The 22,122-nt window shown below is 38.5% G+C and overlaps 1 long non-coding RNA gene across 2 annotated transcripts in view; it reads left to right on the top strand.

The window, feature by feature from the left end:
• The window catches only part of LOC118254357 (uncharacterized), a 46,340-nt gene that overhangs the window by 9,178 nt on the left and 15,040 nt on the right, over nucleotides 1–22,122 (top strand). Inside the window, exon 1 of one of the 2 annotated variants that reach the window (XR_004780660.2) lies at nucleotides 16,340–16,418. The exons of the other annotated variant lie outside the window; for it this stretch is intronic. This is a non-coding gene — a long non-coding RNA (uncharacterized LOC118254357). Of the gene's footprint in view, nucleotides 1–16,339; nucleotides 16,419–22,122 lie in introns of those variants that run through there. 2 annotated transcript variants of the gene reach the window in all.

The following is a 22,122-nucleotide window of genomic DNA, read 5'->3' as shown; positions in this document are numbered from 1 at the left end:
GATGAAACTTCCCTAGGGTTCAGTTTATGACAGACAACATTTCTTTCAAGCCTTGATTACGAAAAATACCAAAAACAAGCAATGCAAGTGGGGGAAATGACATATGACCATCAGCCCCAGGGATATTATCTTCCTGAACCTCTGATGCTCCTGGCATCTTGTTCTCCATTCAATGTTAAGTTTTAAGGTCGGCAACAAGAAGCAGCATCCCTCAAGTGACCCTTAAATAAAAACACATACAAAGTTCTTCATCTTGGAGATCTTTTTCTCTGTTTTGTCTACTCTTTCATTGTCATCATGATTTTTACAATCAATTTGACATACTCAGCTTCAGTCATCTGTGCAGAAGATTTCCATTTCCTCCTGGTTCTTTGTCTAGCAGGTAGGGCTTGCTTCAGTGTCTCACTCAGGAGCTGAATCCCTTCAGCCTGAGGAAAAATTTAAACCTACCTTGTCTGGATCAGATACTTAATGAAATATTCTGGGCTGTGAACTCTTTCTTTTCTCAGTGAGACTGCTATGAGCCACGGGTAGATACCTGATAGGATATGGACTGAGTGTCATGTTCACTTACTACTTCCCTTTGGTGAGCTTAGATGCTTGCTGTGTAAATGGAGTGCACCTTCTAGGTTTTCACTCTGCCCTCTTCATCCACCACATATGGAACTGGAGTGCTTGCCTGAGCCCTTGCAGGTGAGTACAAAAACCTTGGATGTAGTGGTGCTCAACCTGGCTATCATTGCATCCTTTTGTGATTCTAGCCAAGTGTTTCATAAGGATACCTGCAACAGAATGAAAAAAAAAAAAATAAGGCAGCATATATAGTATGGCTAAATTAAATTTATAAACATTTTGTCTTGATATTTAGGACTTTAAAATAGAGTTCACTCTAGCTGCTATTAATATCTTCTCCTCATCCCTCCCCCCCCCCCCCAAAGAACAAGTCGAACAAGACCCAGCCACCATCACAACTCTAAAACTACTTGCACATGAAAGTCTGTAAAACACATAATGATAGCACATATGGCTTTAAATTTGCTGATTTTCACACTAGAAATTACACATTTAAAAAGATATAAGGGCAAGAGGTATGCTGGCTCAAATGCCTTTTTAAAGCCTGTATCAGGTTGTTGTTTTACGATCTATAGAAACAGCAAAAGTAAATACACATCATGAGTTTCAGTTTAAGTGATAAATAATATTCCTTTATCAGTCATGTTCAGTTGACCAAGAAGAAACCAAAATTTGCAAAATGAGACATTGGTTTTGTTAAGTGAGGTAAACTTCTGTTGCCTAGCCCAGTGCCTGGGACCCAGGGTCTCTGCCCAGGCTGGGGGGCATGGCTGCAGCTTTCCCTTTTTCAGGTTCAAACAGTAGCAAAGCTGAGCATGTATAAAGACACACAAATGCACACAGAGACAGGACACTGACGCAACTGGTCACACTGGCTGCACCAGACAACAACTGCCTTCAACAGCACTTACACACAGGACTCACATTTTAAAAACAGACGCTGGGTACCCTTCCTCTTCTCCAGCTGGTAGAGCATTCAGAGCACTCTCTAGGTTCACAAGCACATGCACATTCACAGATCCCTCAAGCACTGTTATGGCACCTCTGTCCATCCAGCACTCCTGCACAGATCCTGAGCCCTCTTACCCATTTCACAGGTCACCTACTCACCAGCTGGCCCAGTTTGAAGCTTGCTGCACACACGCAGCACTCACACACTCGTCCCTCATATGGCATATTGCATTTGCAAGTCCCATTGGGCATATCAGCACAGACCCCCTGCCCACCTGATACCCTGGTCTGGACCCAAGACCCCTGCTACTCACTGGCTAGTCCAGCTTAAAGTTTGCTAGCAAATACACATGCACATCCTCCACACACCAGGTTGGGGAAGATACAGATACCCCTTCACAGCAGCCAGCAACAGGCACGCAGACTGTGACCTATGGCCCCAGTCCAGATGCCGGTGTGGAGCCCCACACTTGCCTCACTCACACCAATTCCCCCCCAGCAGCTGGTTTGGTAATGTACACCATTCCTGTTCCAGTGCCTGGAGGTGGGAGTCCCCCACTCATTCCTGTAGCTGATGCCAGGATCCCACTTGCTCCTGTATCTGGCACCACAGTTTGGGGACACCTATACCCCAATATGACTCCAGCAGCAACCACCCAATCCACTCACACCAGTCTCCCATTACCTGGCACTCTGGGCGCAAAGTCTGTAGGACCCTTTCAGAACCAGAGAGCTATGGCCCTGACACTAATGATATTAGGACCCCCACTCATGTCAGTAGCTGACACCACAGTCCATGGCTGACTCAAGTAGCTGGGACCAGTTTCACTCACACACACACAGGTCCCACCAGTGACTGGTGCTGAGACCCCACACTCAGTCCAGCAGCTGGCACCACAGGCTGGGGTGCTCAATCCACAACCTGACTCCAGAGCTGGCACCAACCTTCAATCATGCACACACATCTTGCCAGTGGCTGGCATAGTCCTTCAGCACTCATACACCTAGGAGAAAGACCATGAATACATAGAGGGATAGTTCAGAAAAGATTTTATGAGACAACGGAAGATGATAGGACAGGCTGTGGTGGTCCAGCACAGACTTGGCCAGACAAGCATACTGATCAGCCCCATTTTACATGCAGCTGGCCCTTTTACACCTTTTTCTACCTAACCCCTCTTTGTTCCTCCTGCTCCCTCTTCCCCTGCACACCCCCATGGATTTGCAGAGCTCTGCAGTTTCTGCACCCTCACAGTCCAGGCAACTCTTCTCTTCCTCTGGTTAACAATCTTGTCAACTGCAAAATCCAGGTTGATCTTCCTGAAAGTGGCACGTGTATGTTGATAGCCCATCAACCAGTGTGACCGGGAGGCTTGTTTCTTGTCATTGTCTCCATTTTCACTTTGTCAGGTCCACATCTCAGCATTTTGCTTATTTTTTCGTCTACTTCTTATTATCCCAGTCCCTCACTCAGACAACCTTGCTTGAATCAACATTCACACATTCTGTTTCTTTCCTTATCAGTTAGTACTACTAATCAGGTTTAGAACCCCTCACTTCCTCCCTTTCTTCTTATCTCTTGTGGCTTTGGAAAAGGTCCTTAACTAGATACCCTTAAAGAAGCAGACACTCTCCTTCTCTCTCTCTCTCCCTCTTTTTTTCTTTTTTTTTTTTTAATCTTTGTCAAGATAAGGAAAAGAAAGAAAAGAACTTGTGGATGTAGAGGTGTAGCCATTTATGACAGGGGGAGAAACAGGCCACACTTTTATTTCAGAAATTGTGCCTTGAAAATCTTGCAGAGTTGTTTCTTCAGTGTATATTAAAATCTGTTTCCACCACATCATAGAAGTTTGGTCAAAAGTGTTCCATCAGCTCTCTAAAACGTCACATGTGATGTCTGTCCTTTCACAGGACTCAGACACCAGTACCATAATGAACTCGTACTTAAAAACAGATACTACAAATGGAGAGACATTCCTTTCAATTTTTCAACAGCAGAGATTGTTGTATTCTCATTGACAGAGTGGTTTTCTCCAATAGGGGGTGTTTTGCTTCCTGAACAAGGATTAAGAATTTCAGATTTGACCATTTGATTCCAAGTAATGTCTGAGAAAGTTTCAAAATACCCATATATCCACCAAAATTATAAAAATTTGCATATCACAGGTTCATTTTGTATGTCTTGTAGCACAAACTATTTTCTCTTTACTCTTGTTATTTTTGCATATTTATTAAGCTCATTTGAATAAGAAGATATTTTAAAGCTGTTACAAAAAATCTGGTAGCAAAACAATAGATTTATACAGCATTTTTGTGAAGAGTGTAAGAAAATATATGAAAAGAAAGAAGGAAGGAAGGAAGGAAGGAAGGAAGGAAGGAAGGAAAAGAAAGGAAGGAAGAAAAAAGAAAGAAAGAAAGAAAGAAAGAAAGAAAGAAAGAAAGAAAGAAAGAAAAAGAAAAAGAAAAGAAGAAAGAAAGAAAGAAAGAAAGAAAGAAAAGAAAGAAAAGAAAGAAAAAGAAAGAAAGAAAAAGTAAGAAAGAAAGAAAGAAAGAAAGAAAGAAAAAGAAAGAAGAAAGAGAAAGAAAGAAAGAAAAGAAAGAAAAAGAAAGAAAGAGAAAAAGAAAGAAAGAAAGAAAGAAAGAAAGAAAGAAAGAAAGAAAAAGAAAGAAAAGAGAAAGAAAGAAAGAAAGAAAGAGGAAGAAAAAGAAAGAAAGAAAAGAAAGAAATAAAAGAAAGGAAAGAAAGAAAGAAAGAAAGAAAAAAAGAAAGAAAGAGTAAAAGAAAGAAAGAAAGATAAAGAAAGAAAGAAAGAAAGAAAGAAAGAAAGAAAGAAAAAAGAAAGAAAGAAAGAAAGAAAGAAAGGCAGCTTTAGAACTGAAGGTTTTCTACACCATTGCTGAATGTTTGTGAATCTGTAATTTTTTGTGTCAAATGAGCAGTCAAAAATCAAGAAGCATTAATCTTTGCTGTATTCGATGCTTCATAGCAATTTTGTGAATAATTTTAAATTATGGGTTTGTGTACATTAAATACAGTGAATTACCCACGTGTAAAGGGATTTGCCCTGCTCAACACACATAAATTATGTGAAACCTCAAAAAGAAATGAGTGGAAAACCAGTCTCTGGAATATTAGATGTTTGTTTTGATTTTTTTTGATGTTGTTGTTGCTTGTTTGTTTTTGTTTTCTTTAGGATCCATACTTATCAAGGAACAAGCTCTGAAACTGTATGCTGTTTCATTCCACTTTTTTTTATATCATAGTTATATGTATTGTTCCCTGATAGCTCATTAAACAATGGTTATCATCTGTTGGTCTGCTCTGCAGTAGTTTCTTCTTTCAGCTGTGCTTTAGAGGCTTGGATTGCTTTGTTTTTGTTTTGGTTCTTATTTTTCCCAAAAACATGTCTAAGATATAATATCAGAAGAATAATGACCAAAGAAACATACCTTGATTGTGCAACAAATTAGGAGATCTTCAATGGCTGCTTGGTTCTTTGGGGAGTCTATTCCGCTATATAAAACTAGCATATAGGAAAGTTTTGGTTGCCAAAGAGCTGTTCCCTTTTCCCTAGCTACTACCTCAGTAAAGCATATTTGTACGTCATAACCTTTCTTTTTGTGCTCCACTTGGATCTGTAGACATTTTAAATCCTGAACTGCAGTCTGGGTTACAGAACTGAGTAGAGATCAAAGATGCATCTGTCATCTATCACACTGCTGAAAAGACAAACTAGTATTTTTTACTGGCGGCTGCCCAGCTCAGAGGTAGCCAAGGGAAGAATAAGTAACTAGTTCATATATCTGGGTCTGTTTGGATGGAACAGAGCTACCCAAGGACCAAGAGAGGTGAGCAGGTGGTATCAGCAACTACTGCTGCAGATCTGTCACTGAGATTTGACTCTTTCAACTAAATCTAAGCTTATGGTGTAGTATAAGATAATATGGAAAATACCATGCGAATAAACTTTAGAAATAGAATAAGATAACATGCAATTTAGTGTATATGATAGTAATTAAAGTCAAATAAAAAGATAGATTAGAGAAAAGATTTGGAAAAAATAAAGGACCCAACTTTGCCACAAGTAAGATGTTAGGGAATCCAGATTAATTGCAATAAGCTTTTCTATTTCTAATGGCACTCCATGCTGCCTTTCATAGTGTCGTGACTTTGTCATGCTTGAGATTGTCATGCTGATATGTGTGTAGTTGTAAGAACTGCAGCTAGGTTATGTGCCATCTAAAAAGTGCACACAAATGCAAACCACAGAAGCACTGAGATCAAGCATTTAAGTCTTCAGCAACTTACATTAAACACACCAATCATCTGACTCCCTCCAACAAGGTAAATATCTCAAGAGTCCGCCTTGTTATTACATTTGATGTTAAATAGAAGTCTTATTGACACTCAGAGTAAAAATCTGTAGTTGAATAAATACATCAACGTGCAGATTTAGCACCAAAGATGGTTCCTTCAATAATATCAGTAAATCAGACCCTGGTTAGGAGCACAGGACAGCGTGTATAATACTGCTACATCCTGCATGCACTTCCCACAGGAAGCAGCTCTTCAAGAACTGCTCCCACATGGGTCCATACCACGGGGTCCATCAGGCAGGAGCACACTGATCCAGCATGGGTCCCACATGGGCAGCAGCTCCTCCCAGACCCCCTGCTCCTGCGTGGGCTCCTCTCCACGGGCTGCAGCTCTGGCCCAGGGCCTGCTCCTGCAGGGGCTCTCCATGGGCCGCAGCCTCCTCCAGGCCACATCCTCCTGCTCCACTGGGGGCTCCTCCACGGGCTGCAGTGTGGAGATCTGCTCCATGTGGGACCCATGGGCTGCAAGGGGTCAGCCTGCTCCACAAGGGGCCTCTCCACAGGCCGCAGGGGACTTCTGCTCTGGTGTCTGGAGCACCTCTCCCCCTCCTTCTTCTCTGACCTGGGGGTCTGCAGAGCTGTTTCTCACTTCTCTCTCTCCCAGCTGCTGTCACGCAGCAGTTTTTTTTCCCTTTTCTTCAATCTGCTCTCCCAAAGGCCCAAACAGCGTTGCTCACTGGCTTGGCACTGGCCAGTGCCGGGTCCCTATTGAAGCTGCCTAAAACTGGCTCTTATCTGACTTGGGGCAGCTGCTGAACTCTTTTGACAGAGGCCACCCCTGCAGCCCCCCACTACCAAAACCTTGCCACGTAAACCCAATACACAGATACAACAAAGCAAGCTCACTAAACAAACAAAGAAGACCAAAAAAATCAAAATAAGCAAACTGAGTATGTGTTTTCTGAAGAGCTTTCTCCTGAGGCCACATAGATACATGCTCTTTTAAAATTTTGTTCAGTAAAGATTTTTATATGCAATCAAGCGGTCATATTATGTAGCATATCATCTTCCCCTGACCTTCAGATCAAAGATCCCATTAAGCCTGTCCTTACTACTTGCATTTATCACCTGCTGCTTTATTTAGTTATTTATTTATTTCTGTATTCTTACTAGTCCTACTCTTAAAAAGACTCTAGTCATGTGTTTCAAAACAGATTAGCCATAACATAAGTTTTTAGGGACCTTCAGGAAAGCTTTTGTAGAATGTACAAAATCTCTGTCTTTCAACTTGCCGTACATATACTTTTTGTGTTCATCTTAGATACTTTGGGACATGTTAGGTTTTACTTTGCAGAATTCAGTCTATGAAGTATCATAAAGTAAAATTTATCTACTTCATAGAATCATAGAATGGTTTGGGTTGGAAGGCTTGGTTGGCTTTCTGGGCTGCAAGTGCACATTGCCTGCTCATGTCAAGCTTCTCATCAACCAATACCGCCAGGGCCTTCTCCTTGGGGCTGCTCTCAATCCATTCTCCACTCAGCCTGTATTTGTGCTTGGGATTGCCCTGGCCCAGATGCAGGACCTTGCACTTGGTCTTGTTGAACCTCATGAGGTTTGCACAGGCCCACCTCTCAGGCCTGTCCAGGTCCCTCTGGATGGCGTCCCTTCCCTCCAGTGTGTCAACTACACCACACAGCTTGGTGTCATTGGCAAACTGGCTGAGGGTGCACTCGATCCCACAGTCAATGTCTCTGACAAAGATGGTAAACTGCACCAGTCCCAATACAGATCCCTGAGGAACACCACTCATTACTGATCTCCCTTTGGACATTGAGCTGTTGACCACAAGAACACATGCGCAACCATCCAGCCAATTCCTTACCCACTGAGTGGTCCATCCATCCCATCTTTGTCTTTCCAATTTAAAGACAAGGGTGTCATGCGGGACAGTGTCAAATGCTTTGCACAATTCCAGGCAGATTACACCAGTTGCTCTTCCCCTATTCACCAAAGCTGCAACTCCATTGTAGAAGGCCACCAGGTTTTTCAGGCATGATCTGTCCTTAGTGAAGCCATGTTGGCTGTCACCAATCATCTCCTTATTTTCCATGTGCCTTAGCTTAGTTTCAAGCAGGATCTGCTCCATGATCTTGCCAGGCACAAAGGTGAGACTGACTGACCTGTAATTCCCTGGGTCTTTTTTTTTTTTTCCAATTTGAAAATGGGGGCTATGTTTCCCCTCTTTCAGTCAGTGGGAACTTCACTGGATTGCCACAGGTTCTCAAATATGATGGACAGTGGCTTATCAACTTATCCACCAGCTATGAACTTCTCAACATTTTTATTCTTTGGACCTATAGTAATTAGCATAGCAGTATGTAAAAAGTAGATCGATACATGTGCCTGAAACTAAGAGTAAAGCAGTTACAGCTGCCTAAATCATATATATATTCTTGTATTCTTGGGAGTCTTAATGATTTTATTTTTATTTTTATTTTTATTTTTATTTTTATTTTTATTTTTATTTTTCATTTTCATTTTCATTTTCATTTTCATTTTCATTTTCATTTATTGCAGCTATATCAAGTAGATGCTAGGACTGCTGAGCTATGTTGAAAATATAGTTAAGCTTTCTGAAAATGAAAATTACTACATGATATATCCAGTGTATTAATTATATGGTTGTCCAATGATTGATTACACCGTGGAGTGGGAATTGCTCTCAACCCTTTCCACTTTGAGATTCAGCCACAAACTTATCATTAGAGCACCTGCATCCTCACACAGGCATTTGATGATATCATCACTGTTTTTAATCTTCCTGTAATTTTGGGAACCTGCTGGATTCTCTCCAAGGTGCAAGAAGGACATGTTGTACCCATTAACCTTTCCATGCAAACAGTGTTTGTTGTATCCAACAGTCTGACAGAGGCCCAGTCAGCTACTGGATAGGACCAAGCAACAAAATTCATGTGTTTTGTAAAGCATATGCTATCAGCTAACAGCTTGAAAGTTGTCTTCCGAATGGAATGAACCTGGAGCAGACAAATTAAAGCTCATGTAGTAAATAAATCATGACAATACTGTCTGCTTCTGTTTACTAAAGTAATATGGGAAACTGGGAGAGTAAAACATGAGGACTTCAAGGACTGCCTCAGTGACAAACTGTATGAAGTAGGCAGATATAAAGAAAATATCTTGTAGTGGTCAGTTTTTCATTAGAAGTCAATAGACTCTGTAAAGCTGTCAAATGTTAACTAGCTTACCTTCTGCTCTTTGCAAAAAGGTTAATGGATACAGCACATCTGCCAGTGTGACAATGAAAAACATAGCATGACAAATGATATACTCTTGTATTTGTTTTGCCCTTTTTTTTTTTTTAGTTATTATTTTGTTTTTAGGCCTACTATTTCTAAAAGCAGGTAGAGGGTGAATTGATATTAGGAGTGCTTGAAAAGCCTTACCTAAGTACAAATAAGACATATGGCCATCATGCTCGTCCAGGAGCAAGATCTTCCAAAGACTAGGTGTGGGTCTACTGCTGACAGCCTGTCCATTTAGCCCTTCCAGACTTGGTGGCTCATGTTGTTCCTCCTTTGACTTTCCTATTTAGACTAGAGGCTTGCAGGTTAGGGACTGTCTCCAGCTGTTTCATACAGCAAGTAACAATGAAACTTTGATTTTTGCTAGGTCTTCTAGGCACCAATATAATACAAATAATTAATTAAAATCACCTGAGTATTGTGAGAAAAACGTGTGCATGTTTAGTATATATCTTTTTTGATGTAGATGGGGAGAGAACTTGAAATCTTCAGCAGCCATCCTTTCTCTTAACCACATATATTCCACGTAACACATTGATCCTTCACCTGAAGTGTTAGGTCCAAATTTTTCTACCACAGATTTAAGTCATTATGGAAACATTTTTCTCAAGTCCTAAGATATTATTCAGTAAGAGCTCCATCCGAAATGAATAAGACTAAACTCCTAATTTGTGGTTCCAAAAAATTTTTTTCTGCAGTCTTTATTATTACTATAAGTAGATCTGTGAAGTCACTGCATGTAGGACTTCTAAGTTAATAAATGTAAGGACTGGTTATTAACAGGCATCATTTACCAGATGCATGATCTCACTCAAGAATAGGATGTATTCTTCTGACAACACATACCCAATGTGTAAGACACAAATATACAAGCAGACTAACAAAAAAATAGTCTGTGTCCAAGGAAATCTGACTAGTTAATGTGTCTACTAAAAATCCATCAAATGTTGTGAAAATGATGTATGATTGGTGGCTGAGATCATTTAGGCATTTCTTACTTGCCCAAATTGCTACAAAAGTACTATTTTATTATAGACCTTCTCTCTCAGCTGTTTTCTATCTGAGGAGTGACACACACAGTCAAACTAAAATTTGGGGTTTTATTATAGGAATATCTTGAAAAAATATAATGACCTATTATCTTCAGAAGATCAGACTAGCTGACGTTTTCTGTCCTGAAATTTTATCAAATTATGAATATACTCTGCAAGGGTGCGGCCTCACCTTGAGTACTGTGTGAAGTTCTGGGCACCACAGTACAAAAAGGACGTGAAACTATTGGAGAGTGTCCAGAGGAGGGCTACTAAGACGGTGAAGGGCCTGGAGTGGATGACGTATGAGGAGTGGCTGAGGTCACTTGATCTGTTCAGCCTGGAAAAGAGGAGGCTGAGGAAAGACCTCATCGCAGTCTACAGCTTCCTCACGAGGGGCAGTGGAGGGGCAGGCGCTGATCTATTCTCTTTAGTGACCAGCGATATGACCTGTGGGAATGGGGTCAAGCTGCGACAGGGGAGGTTCAGGCTGGATATCAGGAAGAGGTTCTTCACTGAGAGGGTTGTCGTGCACTGGAACAGGCTCCCCAGGGATGTAGTCAGGGCACCAAGCCTGTTGGAGTTTAATCACAGAATCACAGAATCATATAGGTTGGAAGAGACCTCCAAGATCACCTAGTCCAACCTCTGACCTAACACTAACAAGTCCTCCACTAAACCATATCACTAAGGACTACATCTAAACGTCTTTTAAAGACCTCCACGGATGGTGACTCAACCACTTCCCTGGGCAGCCCATTCCAATGCCTAACAACCCTTTCAGGTAAAGAAGTTCTTCCTAATATCCAACCTAAACTTCCCCTGGCGCAACTTTAGCCCATTCCCCCTCATCCTGTCACCAGGCACGTGGGAGAATAGACCAACCCCTACCTTGGTACAGCCTCCTTTAAGGTACCTATAGAGAGCGATAAGGTCGGCCCTGAGCCTCCTCTTCTCCAGGCTGAACAAACCCAGCTCCCTCAGCTGCTCCTCGTTAAGAAGCGTTTGGACTGTGCTCTCAGACATATGGTCTGAATTCTGTTTTTTTATAGACCTGTTTGGTGCCAGGAGTTGGACTCGATGATCCTTGTGGGTCCCTCCCAACTTGGGATATTCTATGATTCTATGATACTATGATAAGGTCATGCATTTTTTGCAGTTTGCAGTCCTGCAATTTCAGATGTATATGACCAGTACTGTCAAGTGAAAAACTCTGTATGGCTATGAATCTCACTTTTTAATGGAAATTCTTCTGTTTATGACTTGAGAATTACCCTCTTATGACAAAATCTGTATTTTTATTATTGGATTAACCATAATCAATTACCAGTATGGGAAGGAGCATTGCAATGGGATGCAACACAAATGCATGCAACACAAGCATGGAAATAAATTCCAGGGAATCTCTGAAACCTGCCAATTTCAGACTGTCACTGACACTTTACACATTTAAGGAAATGTCCACAACAGGAAACTTTTGACAAGTCTTGTCTGGCACTATGCTAAATTTCAGCATTCTTGACCAGCGGAGAGCCCAGCCACCATAGAACAGCTGCAACAGCCTTTTTTTTTTCATCAGTCTGACAGAAATGGACAGTCCAAACAACAGTCATAAGAGGTACATGCAAAATAGAGGTTACAGATGCTTTCTGTTTGTTTGTCTTTATCTAGAGGCTTTAAACAGACCTAGTGTTTTTCATTTACTAAAAGAAGTAGCCAGTACAGGCATTTCATAACTCTTGGCATCTGCTGTGTTTGTCTGTATGCAGAGCTTGTTAACATACTGCCAAACCTATTTATAAACTTACTTTCATTAAGCAGTGTGACCATAATGTTAGTTTATAATGTGGAAGTCAGAAATTATTCTGCAGTGTAGTTACACATCCTGGAATAACAAATGAAGCTCATTGCAGCTTTTAACACTATGAAACATGTGACCTTTTCCTACTCTCCAAAGAAGTTCCTATAGACATCTACTGTGTTAACACTTTAGAGTTCACCCATACTGAGATTTGTTTATTTTTATATTTTCACTTCTTGAACTGTTCTTCCTTTTTGATTGAATCTTCTTCCTTCTCAATGTATTTTCTTCTTTCCCAAATGCAGTCCTGCTTTCTGAGAAATGCAGTCATATTTGCCTCACTTAGCACCCTACATCCTTTGTACCCTAACCTGGCCTGTTTGTTTCTCACCCAAGCTATACATTAGGCACTTAATAATCTCTTAAGACTTCCATAGGAAAGGATCTCTTTGAATAGCTGTACTGAAGTATAGCTTCTGGTGTCTGCAGTGAGCCTAAAGACAGCATTAAGCTGGCTTCTTCTCACATGATGTAGTTTCTGTATGCTTGCATGCTCTTGAATGCTTCTCATTATAAGGGCAGCAAATGAAATACTTTTTTTTTTCACAGAAATAGGCATTATCCCAAAAGCTAGTTTGAGGCTTAGAGTAATATAGAGATAAAATAGAAAGGATGTGACCTTCATTCTTCATCTCCCTACAGCTTGATAGCTTATTCTTCAATTAAATCCTTCTGGCTAAAATGGTAACAATATCAACAACAAAAAGAAAATGGAAAGATTATTTTTAAGGCTATCCATAGTACAGACCTCAGAGTTAAATTCAGGATATCATTTTTTCCTTCAGAAGTAAAATTTGTTTTGTTTGATTTACTCTCAAAGGCTTACAGCATGTACCAGCTCACCAAACCAGTTCATTAAGCAGTTGAAAGCATGTCGGAAACAGTGTGACCTAAAGAACAGGACTTCAAAGAGATATAAGCTATGGTATCTTACTTCTGTATCTTGTAACTTGCTCCTGCCCCATGTTTTATAACTGACATCAAATGCAATTTCAGGAAAAGAATAAGCTGAGTGCTTAAAATGAAGTACATGTTACATTAGGAGAAAGACAACAAAGAGGAAATATGGCAATCTGCTTAGAAAACCATACAGGGTTGTGCCTCTGTTTCAGAAAATAGAGATTTTCTTATATTTAATTTCCATCAGTAACATTCTGCAATTGGAATATTTTGTATTATTATTATTATTATTTTTCCCTCTAAAGAAAGAACCAATCTGCAAATTGCACAGGAGGGATTTTATGTGAATACTCCCATCCTGAGCAATGTACACAGCAAAGACAAGCTGCAAGCCTGCTTTACAGTAGAACATAATTTGACAGGCATGGACACAGCATGATAAAAGCTTTTTCTCTTTTATTATTTCACTGTAAGGGCTTAAAACTCTCCATCGTTTGAGTTAATTAGGTAAGGCTATTGGGATATTTGGGCATCATTCAAACCTATATCATTCTCCTGCATCTCTGCCCACTGAGTTTTTCACTTGTGCACTTTTGGCCTTATTCATAAAAGCAGAATCGACTTGAAATTCAATATTTTTACTGTTTTATTTATTTATTTATTATTATTGTTTTGTGTTTGTTTTGTTTAACTTGGGAGGTGCAGGGAGGGTACTTAAGTCAGAAACAAAAGCTTTTCTGTTTTTATGAATCTAGTAGATATAATCATTTTTGTTTTGATTACTTTTTTTCCAATGTAAAGAAGAAACCTACCTTTCCTTTCTGAAGTTCTAATTCTTGCTCCTCATCAAATCATTCATGTTGTCACAAGAACTGTCTGTCCTCACGTAACATCTTTATTATCTGTTTGCTTATTATAATATTTGATAGAAATTTTGTTTTGAAAGTGCTAACCAAAAATTTAGCTTTTCTGCCTCCAAAGAGATTATAAACTTATGGTCTCCATTTTGAAAGGAATATCTGCCCACTTAACATTTGCATGCCATTTTCTATATATAAATCTGGACCTCTACTTCTCCAGCACTAGCAGTTGTTTACACAATATCAAAATTAAAAGTAAGAATGAAGAAGTGAAGGTCTGCCAAAGCAATTTTGTTTTTGTGGGAAATGGAGTTCCTCAAACATTGTGAAAAAAAATATGGACTGTTTTTTGTGGAGACTATATCCTTTGTCCATGCTCTGTAGCATGATGCCTTTTAAATTAAAAGTCTCCCATGTGGGGAAACAAATATCTCTTTTACCTTCCTCCTTCACAACCCAGGAAACATCTTCCCTCCCCCCCACCCCCCCCTTTTTTTTTTTATGAAATGTTCTGAAGACTGTTCACCCTGAGGTACAGCTCACCAGGAAAATTATTACCCCAGCTCTAAAACTTCATTAAAGTGATTGGTTATTGAAAACAGAATAGCCTAGAGAAGGACAAATCCCACAATGAGGAGAGCAACATATCATTAATAATGGAATATTATCTGTATTTGAACACAAAAAAAATCAGAAGATATTCTTAAGCAAATTTTGGTACATAGAAGAAAAGGAAGATTGGTACCATTGAAATATTTTTATTTTTTTCACTATGTCTTAAAGTTAATTTCAGTCAAATTAATTTGTTTAAGCTTTAATCTGCAATTAATGACACTCGCTACACCAACTACCTGTGGTGAACTCTGTCCTGGCTTTTCTGCCACCATAGCCTTTCCCATCTGAAGAAGCAGAGGAGAAAGTACAGAGTATGGAAGGAACTTTGTCTTAATTATGAATGAAAACACCACTAAAATAAGATTATCCCAAGTAAATCTTTCCTTTATTCTTGTCCATCTCTCTTCTGTCCTTTTAATTTGATATTTTTATTTCTGACTATCACCTGGAAGCTTTGCTATTAGTATGAGTAATTTCAGATAAGCCCTTTTCCATTGACTGGTTAATACATTTATTTCTATCATGAATTCAAGTAGCTGTTCCTTTCTGAGAGAGAGAGAGAGAGAAAGAGAGAGAGAGAGAGAGAGAGATTGAAAGAGAGAGAGAGACAGGAGAGGAGAAAACCAGCTTATGTTTTTTTTCTAATGCAACGCAACAAGTGGAAAACGATTGATTCAGTTAAGATAACTCATCTATTAAAAGAAAAAATGTAGTCAGATAAATCATATCAATTTTCCTGCCTTTAGACAATGATGCTTCATTGACATATAAACTCTTGTTTACAACAGTCTGATGATGTTGTTTACAGGTGTTACATAATGTTATTGACAAGAATAGTGTTGTTTATATAAATGGAATCACTGTGTGCAAAATAATCTCATATCTACATGTGCTTGCTCATGCAGTATGAGCCTATTTTCTGCAGGCTACTGTATTTGATCCATAGCTATCAGCATTCAACTGGCAAATTCATTTTAAAAATATAGGCTGAAAATAGCTTCATTTCACATATATTACTTTCTGACTGCTGCTGTGATTGCTCAGCCAGAGTCCAGCTGTGGAAATGTTAAAACTATTCATCAGGCATGAATATTCATCAAAATGGTATTCTTATTTTCCTACATATTACTGAGATGGCAGACACAACTGCTAGGTGAGAGGTGTGAATAAACCCTCCAACTTTCCTAAAAAGTAAAAGATTCCACACACTCACACACACCAGGAATCCCTTTGCATAGTGCCTGTACAGCTGAAAGGCAATACCTTCTGCATCCTCCTGATGCAGCTATATGCAATGTGCTATTTGTCATATCAGTGGATTGATCTGAATGAAAATAATAGTCCCAAATAATTACAAAATCATGAATCAAGCTTCCCAGCTCCTGAGCTCAAGTTTAAAATCATGAAGGGTTTTTTTTAATGATTTTTTTACTTGCTTTTACAGACTCAAATCTTTAGGGACTAAATGACAAATTAAAACATTCTGGTTTTAAATAGAGATTGAGACTGATGAGTAATCACAAGATCTGGAGCTTTAATAAAATAAAATAAAATAAAATAAATTTTAAAAAGGCAATAAAACACAAAGACTTTTAAAACTGAAGTTAAAATGGCAAAACTGCTATGCTGTAAGTGTTCATTGACTCATTGAGCAGGAATGGGATTTGGGTCCAACCACAAAGTATATAATCTCAAAAGCCAATTCTGAAACCCTTACTAATGTCATGCCACATATCTTGGTGACTTTAAAAGATGACATAGGGTGAAAACTGTGTATCTGGCATCCTGAATAAAAAACCAAACCAAAACAAAACATAAAACACAGGGTGAGGTTTACTGCTTCCAGCAGTGCAGTTCCTGACACAGCATCATGCATGACAATCCTCAAGGATGAGGCCTTGCGTTAGATCCACAGTTGGTACAAACCAGTAGGAATGTATTGATTTCAGTGGAGTTACAGCATCTGACACCAACTAAAGATAAGGTCTATTAACTTCCTATTGTCTCTAAAGCATCTGCCTGTAGCTTTTCCCTGATGCATATTCAGATAGCAACAGAGTTAATATAAAAAAATCATTAGACTACAATAGCAATATTTTAAAGGCTGTCTGGCAATATTCAACAAGAATAAAATCCACTCTCTAGCAAGCGTGCACAGCCGGTATGACACTTATGTGCTAGGTATTTCTTCTATACAAACCTTGTTCATGACTTATCTTTAGTACATAATATACCTCTTATTGAGCATTTTCGTAGTGTTACCTGGAACAAATGAAACAAAAATACTGCTCTGACATCAATGTCCGTAATGTAATTAAAGTTACATGATGAAGAAAGAGACTATAACACTAGCTTTTAAGCAGAGCTTCCATCACCTTGCTAGTTTACAATGAACTAATTGAGTTATGATTTAACTGACCTATCTTGAGCATATATGTACACATGTACTTGTATGTACACGTGTATGTGTGTAAATATTAATCCATATGATCAAGTAATATAGGATGAATCTCAAGTCTTGTGACATGAATCTCACTCCCATGCCCTCAAAGTAGCTATAGACTATAGCTTAGAAAATATGAAATAAATGTGTTTTCCAGGAAGATGAAGGAGAGTCATCAGCACATTTAAGAGAGAATATTTTGACAGCCCCAGCCTCTGTTCCCTCTAGTAAATCTTACTCCAATCTGGAAGAAAAAATAAAGAGAGAGAAAGGTGCAGGCTTCAGCTTGACTCTCTTACATCATAAGAGAATATTTTAATTGTCAGAGGATACTGACTTACAAAATGTTGTGTTTTTTTTTTGTTGTTGTTGTTGTTGTTTTTGTTCGTTTTGTTTCGTTGGTTGGTTGGTTTTTTTCCTTATCTCTTGTTCTACTATGTGCCGAGTATCTGATAGTAAAAGAATCCATTATTGATCCTCTAGCTTGTTTGCTAGGATGTGATGAAATTCCAACCCATGTACTCAGATATTTTCTGTAGGATAAGGATGTGAACTTTTCAGAATGGTGAGCTATGGGCTAAGCTACATGCAGGACTATTGGTTTCTTGATGACTGAGTCCAGGCTTAATTTGACTCAAACATATAAACAATTTGGAGATGATTGAAAGTGTATTTCTGGCTAACATAGGCAAGAAAACATAAAATAGTGATAAATATCAATATAACTAAAAACTGCACATTAAAATAATGGCACTGTATTTTAGGAAGCACTGGGTAAGATTTCTGAAACTACCAAAATCCCATTTCCAAAGGAATTTTACTAACAGAGGATCATTAATCCTACTGAAAGCCAAAAGGACTTAGGATAGATTGATTTCAGTGGGAGTTAGTCACTTTGAAAATCTCATTAGGGTACCTGTCTACATCCTTACACTCCCAACTTAAATGCTTTTAACATTTGGCTGCTAAGTGTCTTTTCAAAATGAAGGCTTAGTCTCAGAAACTACATAGACTTAGATTGTTAAAGATATTTATTATCTTCTGGTAATTCCAGTGGAAATGAGGTACCTAGATGCCTTTCAAAATTCTAACTACTATCAAAGTTAAACTTGAAAAGTACAGTCAGGTAACAAAAAGGATTTGTGACATTTGAGATTAGATATGATGTTTCCCTATTATTTTTCTCACTTTGCGATAAAAGCAGTATTCTGTTTAAAATTAAGCCATTCTTTCCTGTGTTTGTGTGCCAAAGAGACATGCTGAGCTAATGCAGGAAGGACAGAAAGAAATGTTCTAATCAGGAGAAATGCATGAAGACTCAGAGTAGTGAGCTTTGCCATCTCATCTGACATATATAATGGCTCAGAAGCACATTGCAAATCCAACATGCAATGACTATAATGGCTCAGAATCAGCATGCCATGCCAGTGTATGACACACTGAGAAGCTCAGAGCAATAGGCTGTGCCATCACATGCCAGGGGTTCACATATTTAGAGACATTTCTCTCAATTTCTCTGGGGGGTGGGGGCAGGAAAAGGGTGGGAAGAAAAGACGATTGGTCCAGGGTACAATTTTCAACATCATTCCAGGTCAGGGTGCACATCTTGCATGTGACGTCACCACTCAAGAGCTGCTTTAAATTACAGAGAGTTTGGGATTGCTTGTTTATTCTGTTTCTGAGAGGATTTATTTTTAATGTAGGAGTTCTGTGAAATACTTTGTGGTCCCCTCAGTTTCTTTTGGAAAATAATAGTTGGATGGAATGAAGCACTTTAGAAGATATTTCATTTCTTGGCTTTTAAAATCAATATTTTTCACATTGTCATGAATATTTTTTGTAGACAGCTTGGCAGCTATTTTTGTTCATTGTAATTGTGGCTATAGGTGAAGATGGAGTACCTTTCTCTCATTATTAAGAGCTTAGTAGCCCTGAGCTAAAGGCTGCAATTCTTCATGTCACCACTGTGGTGGCAAATAAGATTTTCCATTTAGTTGCAAGTAACCTCATTTGTCAAGGAGACTGTATTTCAAGTTTATATAGATTTAAGGCAAACAAAACTGGACAGTTAAATGCTTCTTTTGTCATAAATTGTATTAATCCATTAGCAAAGACTTAAACTAATGGAATATTAACATTGCTGATATGCTGTCCTATTTCAGACTTTGTGTAAAGAAGGCTCATGAAGTTAATATAATAGCTAAGTCATCTTCACTAATGACAGGTTCAGCAAGCTGCCAGCACACACTCATACATTGACTTGCATTTCATCCAAAATTATGGATATATTTTTCTCCATGGACTTTTTGCCCTTCCTTTTTACTTTATGTTTTTAATTTGTATGCGTGTGCATGTTTATGCACAGCAATCAGGAGCATGGATCATACAAAAACCACAGATGCTTAAAAAAACAATAGAAGAGCTGTTAAATAGAGGGATCTGTTCTCAATATTTTCTTGTGGGTTGTTTTTTTTGTTGTTTGTTTGTTTTCATTTTCCCATTTTTCACGGTGGCTGAGATATAAAAGGTCACATTATCAGATAAGAAATGCTAACTCCCCCTCAATCTTCATATGACGTGCCTTCTGCGCTCAGTGACTAGACCTCACTTCGATGGATAGCGTGCACTAAGTGGCACTGGCTGAAGATTCTAATCAATGCAAGTGTATAAATCTGACTTAGGCACCTTTGTATACAATTTTACCCAATACCATTTTTCATCTGTTTTAGATAATCCTGACTTAAACCCATAACTGCCAGTCTTTAGCTGCAGGTTTGTGATCTGATGCAATTTAAAATTCAGTGAAAGCACGAAACTACAAATGACTCACCCAATTAAATTAACATAACATAAGCACATAGTGTACTGTGCTTTCCTCCTCCATTTCTGTTCCTTCAGGTTTCTTGAGAAGCATTTGAAAATCTGGGGTAGGACAGTATTTTTCACATCATGATGCAAACACTTAGAGATTCCCAGAGGCTATTGTAGGGATTTCTGAATGTCCACATATTTGATTAGGCATGCTAGAGAGGGACATGAGATTATGCAAGTATCTTTACTGTGCTCATGTTGAGTGCGAACTGTGAAAAAAATAAAAATAAAAATCCACATTTGTATAGTGGAGATTATGGTTCTGAGTCACGTCACAACATGGAAAAGGCTACAGTAAGAATCATTTCTTCTGTCATATCACAATGGGGAAGTCTATGACCTTGATGCTATTCTGGGCCCTATTCTGCATCTGGGCTTTTTAGACCAATTTGCAACAATTTCAAATTCATTCTTCCTTTTGCTAATCAAATTACTTCCAGTCTTTCACTATGCTCATTGTTTTAAATTCAAGAAGAACCCGAACCATAATGAAACTTTTTAGACTATGTATATCTTGTTTATTCCTCATTATCATGACAGAAAAAAAAAATAAAATCAAACTCTAAAAGTTAATTCTGCCACATTACATTTTTGTTTAATTCATATTTTTTCAAGAATATCTGTTGTTTAAATTTCATATGATAGACTGTTTATTTTTATACCTTAATTTTTATATCTTCTTGGGAACTGAATCATAGAATCTGAATCATAAAATATCCCAAGTTGGAAGGGACCCACAAGGCTCATCGAGTCCAACTCCTGGCACCAAACAGGTCTAAACAAAAATTCAGATCGTATGACTGAGAGCACAGTCCAAACGCTTCTTAAACTCCAATAGGTTTGGTGCCCTGACTACATCCCTGGGGAGCCTATTCCAGTGCACAACAACCCACTTGGTGAAGAACCTCTTCCTGATATCCAGTCTGAACCTCCCCTGTTGCAGCTTGACCCCATTCCCTCAGGTACTGTCACTGGCCACTAGACAGTATAGATCGGCACTTGCCCCTCCACTGCCCCTCGTGAGGAAGCTGTAGACTGCGATGAGGTCCCTCCTCAGCCTCCTCTTTTCCAGGCTGAACAGACCAATTAACCTCTGCTGCTCCTCATACATATTCCCCTCTAGGCCCTTCACCGTCTTAGTAGCCCTCCTCTGGACACTCTCCAATAGTAGTACGGTAGTCCAACTGAAGTATTAGTGCCTTTTGAAAAAACACTTTGTCATTTACTAAGCATTTACCAAATTGTTTCTACTACCATTAATGTAGATTTCTATAATTGAAACGTTTGATTTTGTTCATTATTATAAAAATACTATTTTCTTGGCAACAATAGACTGAAAAATGAGTCTTAGATGAACAAAGCATTTTGTTTTCAGGATTATATTGACTTCTGATTCCTAAAATCCTTATGTCATTTCTTTAAGGCTGTTTGATCTGACGAGGTTAACATTTCTTTTTCCATTGCATAACAAATAAAGTGACAAGAACAAAACATTTTTTTTCATTTCCATTTAGCAATCCATTTTAAAAATATTTTTAAAACATATTTTTTTCTATTTTCTTGTAGCAAAATTTTCTTCTATTTTATAGTTGCAGTAAAATATCTCCTTTTTCCATTGTTCCATTTATAACTTTCTATCAGTTTATTTACTAACTCAAGTACTTTAAAGCCAAAAATAATCTCTTAAGGACATCAAAAATCTTACCTAAACTCATTTTGTTATTACAAAAATGTATGAAGAAATATGTTCCAATGAGAACAAAATTAGTTGAACAGTTTCATCAATAGCTGTTTCTCATTTATACATAATTATTATCTCAATTTGGTTACTAAGGTTACAAAGATATTCACAGTTGCCACCTGTACATCACATGAAATTCCACAGATTTAATTGGTTTTGTATGTGCTGAAAAACATTATTACTATTTTTATCAATAATAGAAATAGCTTGACTTTGCTTTAGAAAGCATGTTTTTATAGACAAAAAGAACACAGAGTCCATTTCCATACCTTTGAACCAAAGGAGGAATTAATCTTCAAAACCTTCAAAATCTCCCAGAGGATCAAAGGTTTTCAGGCTTACTCCCTCCTAACTGACTGAATACCAGTTTTGCTGGCATTCACTGGACAGATCACCCTTCCCTGTGCCCCCTGATGCCAGCTTACAGAAGGGAGCATACAACAGTAGAGAGGCAAAACTTGCTACCCCCTAGGGCTTTGAACAGCAGAGGGCTGGGAGCTGCTACCTGTAATACTGCCCATTCGTTCACCATGGATAGGGAATGCATTGTTTTTACTACTGTACAAGAATAAAATAATGTTTACCTGAAAGCATGAATTTCAAAGAGTAAAAAATTCACAGTAGGTAAGATAA

This window comes from Cygnus atratus, chromosome 3 (genome assembly GCF_013377495.2).
Source record: "Cygnus atratus isolate AKBS03 ecotype Queensland, Australia chromosome 3, CAtr_DNAZoo_HiC_assembly, whole genome shotgun sequence".
Classification (NCBI taxonomy): domain Eukaryota; kingdom Metazoa; phylum Chordata; class Aves; order Anseriformes; family Anatidae; genus Cygnus; species Cygnus atratus.
Note: the sequence above shows the minus strand (reverse complement) of the source record. Positions and strands in the feature narration are given on the sequence as shown.